This window comes from Dipodomys merriami, unplaced genomic scaffold (assembly GCF_024711535.1).
Source record: "Dipodomys merriami isolate MVZ:Mamm:240054 unplaced genomic scaffold, mDipMer1.0.p SCAF_41, whole genome shotgun sequence".
NCBI classification, from domain to species: Eukaryota; Metazoa; Chordata; class Mammalia; order Rodentia; family Heteromyidae; genus Dipodomys; species Dipodomys merriami.
This window is the reverse complement of record NW_027205715.1, coordinates 2,786,356-2,790,375: the sequence shown is the minus strand read 5'-3', so window position 1 is coordinate 2,790,375 and position 4,020 is coordinate 2,786,356.

The following is a 4,020-nucleotide window of genomic DNA, read 5'->3' as shown; positions in this document are numbered from 1 at the left end:
AAGACATTTATTTTAGGTCCAGTTGTGGGGCCTGAACTCTGGGCCTGGGCGCTGTCCCTCAGCTCTTCAGCTCAAGGCGAGCGCTTTACCACTTGAGCCACAGTGCCACTTCCAGCTTTTATTTTTTCCTGCTTATGTGGTGCTGAGGAATCAAACCCAGGGCCTCAGGCATGCAAGGCAAGTGCTCTACCACTGAGCCACCTTCCCAGCCCTAAGACATTTATTTTATATGTCCAGTCTCGTCAGGTGCTAGTGGTTCATGCCTGTAATCCTAGCTATTCAGGAGGATTACAGGAAAGTCCATGAGACTCTTATCTCCAATTAAGCAGAAAAAAAAAAGCCAGAAGTGGAGCTGAGGCTCAAGTGGAGTAGTACTTGCCTTGAGCAAAAAGAGTTCAAGCCCCAGGAATGGCAAAATAAATGAATAAGTAAATAAATGTACAGTTTTGACAAATGTATATATGTAACTATCACACAATAAAAATACATAATATTCTTATCACCTTCCCAAAAGTTACCCCTGGCTGGAGGATGGAGCTTAATTGTAAAGTGCTTGCCTAGCATGAAGATGCCCTGGGTTTGAAAAATCATCCAGGGGCTGAGAAGGTGGCTCAGTGGTAGAGTGCTTGCCTTGAATGCATGAGGCCCTGGGTTCAATTCCTCAGCACCATATAAGCAGAAAAAGCTGGAAGTGGCGATGTGGCTCAAGTGGTAGAGCGCTAGCCTTGAGCTGAAGAGCTGAAGGACAGCGCCCAGGCCCACGGTTCAGACCCCATGGCCAACAAAAAAAAGAAAAGAAAAGAAAAAAATCATCAGGAAAATCTTTACAGCTGATTTTCCAGTCACTACTTTGATTTGCAGACCCAGGTGAGAATTTCTGGGGACAATTCCACCTTCCTAGTGGGTACCATCTTGTGTTACCTCCTGTTACCATCCTGCCTGGCCACGGTCCATTTGTCAAAACTAAGCAAGAGACAGAAGCACAAGCATTATCAATCAAACTATAAGCTCCATTGGCACTCCTGGTTCCTTCAATAATACCTTTTTTTCTGTTGCAGAATACCATGCAGGTCCACACCCAGGACTGCATTTTGTGATCACATGTCCTTAGAGTTTCCCAACTGGTAAGAATTGCTCAATATTTATATCTTTTTTTTTTTGTTGCCACCTTGGCAGTTTTGATGATTGCGGATCAGGTGTTCTGTAGACTGTCCATCAATCTGGGTTTATCTGGTGCTTTCTCATGATTAAATAGGGACTAGGGTGTGAGCAGGAACATCAAGCCAAGAGCATCGCAGAGCTTGAAGGCTGTTCTCAGAGTGGAATCAGGGAGCACATGGTGTGAACTTGACTCATCACAGGATTTGATTAAATGGTAAAAATGGTGTCTATCAATTATTCACCTCTAAAAAGTTAGTATTTTTTCCTTTTCTGTATTTTACTTTTTGGGTACAAGTCATGAAATCCAACTGGGCAAGAATAGGGACTTGTAGGAGAAGCTCTGATAACCAGAACCCACTGGGAGCATGGACAAGTTTATTACCAATAACCCCAAGAGACGGAAGGGCAGAGACCCCTACCCCCTCTCCTGGCTGCTTTGGTCTCTTTGATGCTGATGGGTCCCTGAGGTAGAAGATGGGTGCACCCAACATTAACTTCAGTGTTCTTTCCTATCAATTCCATGGTGTCTGTGAGGGGGCGTGTGTGGGTTTGTGTGTACTTGCGCACGCACACGCACATGTTAGGAGAATCTGGGGTTGATATTATCTTTCTGACTGGAAGGTGATTGGTTTTCATATGTGACAAGCTGGTAAGTGACTCCAAACATAGATACTTTATGTCCTCATTTCTCACATGTGTGAAATCACCCTTGCTCCATGGCCCACAGCAAGCACATTGCAGAGTTACCAGGTATTCTAGGAAGAAGTCAGGTAATGGAAGATGAGAGGCTGGGATGCCCAGGAGTGCTGCTCTAGAAAGGAAGCCAGCATTAAATATCCTCCCAGAGCCAAGCTCTGAGAGACCCTCTCTATTCCAGTGGTCTCCTGGTCCTTGGCCTTTGATGAGTTTGGAGAAAATAGCTGGGCATATTGGTGCATACCTATAATCTTAACAATCAAAAGGCCGAGGAAGGTTGGGGAGTTAAAAGTCAACCTGGGCTACCCTAGGAAGAATCTGTTTCAAAAAAAAAGTTTGGGGAACCCGAAATGGTTCTTGACAAGCCTCTGAGGTACAGGGGATAAGAAGAGGCTGTGGATCCAGATTCCTGAAATCATCCAGACAGCCTCCATGTTCATGCTGTTATTTTGTTATAATTTTTTTACTAGAAAAGACAAGGTTGAAAAAAACAGCAAACACTCTAGTGCACAAAGGCACAAATCCTCCTCCTGCCACCAGCACTTCTCCAGTTCTTCTCCAGCCCCAGCACTTCCTGCCACCAGCCAGGCCTGAGTCTTACAGTGCCCAGGCCTGTTTCTGACACCCGTACACCCTCTAGTGGGTCTTCTTGGTAAACTCAAGGTGAGAACAGGAAAATGAATGGCAGGCAGGAGGTCTGGCCTAGGGTCCCCTTCTCTTTGTCCCACAAATAGAATCTAAAATGTTGAACAAAGATAGTGCCTGGAGGTAGTAACAACAGGTATTTTTGGCAGCCTTTTAAAAAATGCCTTTCAATGCTTTAAACACTTTCCTTAGTTCATCTGACCTACTTCTCTGTAGAAAGTGACTCTCTGTTCCAGATAAGAGCACCAGGATTCCAGAAGTAGAAGGTTATATGTGCAGTTGTTAGGTGCTCAGGTCTTGGAGCTCTGCCCTTCCAGTTTTGCCTCTTACCAGCTGTGGGACTTTGGGCTTATATTTCTTTTTTTTTTGGGGGGGGGTCCAGTCATGGGACCTGAACTCTGGGCCTGTGTGTTGTCCCTCAGCTCTTCAGCTCAAGGCTAGCGCTCTATCACTTGAGCCACAGTGCCACTTCTGGCTTTTTTCTTTTTTGCTTATGTGGTGCTGAGGAATCGATCCCAGGGCCTCATGCATGCAAAGCAAGTGCTCTATCACTGAGCCACCTTCCCAGCCCTGGGCTTATATTTCTAAGACTCACTTTCTCCTCTTGTACAATCTCTGACAGTTGTGAGGATTCATGAGTTTGTGTGTGCCAAGTGGCTGGCATGGAGAAGGTGCTCAGGCCGGCCCTCTGGGTGTTAGGATTAAACAATGGGCCCAAGTCTTGGCTAGTTACTGCGGAGGAGGAATGGGAGGCAGGCACATACTATCAAGGTTCTGCATGGTTTCAGCATCTCCCTACAGCTCCCACTCACTCTCCCTTTTAAGTTCAGGGTCCTCAGAAGCCCCAGCATTCACTCACTTACATGGGGATGACCCACTAACAAGCTTGAAAAAAAATACAATTACCAAATACAAATATTAATATCAGTATTATTTTTGTGCTGATCTTGGGGCTTGAACTCAGAACCTCTGTGCTGTCCTGGAACTTTTATGCCTAAAGCTAGCTCTCTATCACATGAGCTACAGCCCCAGTTCCAGCTTTTTGGTGATTAATTGGACATAAGTGTGTCAAGAACTTTTCCTGCCCGGGCTGGCTTCTAACTTCGATCCCAAGAGCTCAGCCTACTGAGTAGTTAGGATTGCAGCACCATCAGCATCCGGTCCGCCTGGACTATTTAGACATGAGATTTGATCAGGTTTGTTTTCATTTTCTTTTGCGGGGACTGGAATATGTAATACCTTGGTATATCAGCTAAAGCAAGGGACAAAGCAGGTACCCCAAAACAGTTCTTGAATAGATGACCCTTTGGAGTGGGGCAGTGAAATGTGGAGCTTGCAGGTGTGCAGCCTGGTAGGCATGCTTAGGTGAGCACCAGTGCAGACACAGCAGCCATAACACCTGGCAGCTGAATTCACAAGCACGAAATTCACCGCAGCAAAAGACCCGCCTCGCGTACGTGCGGTGACGTCATCGCGCGAAACTAGGCGGAGCCCCGCGCAGTCGCAGAAGAGTGAGCG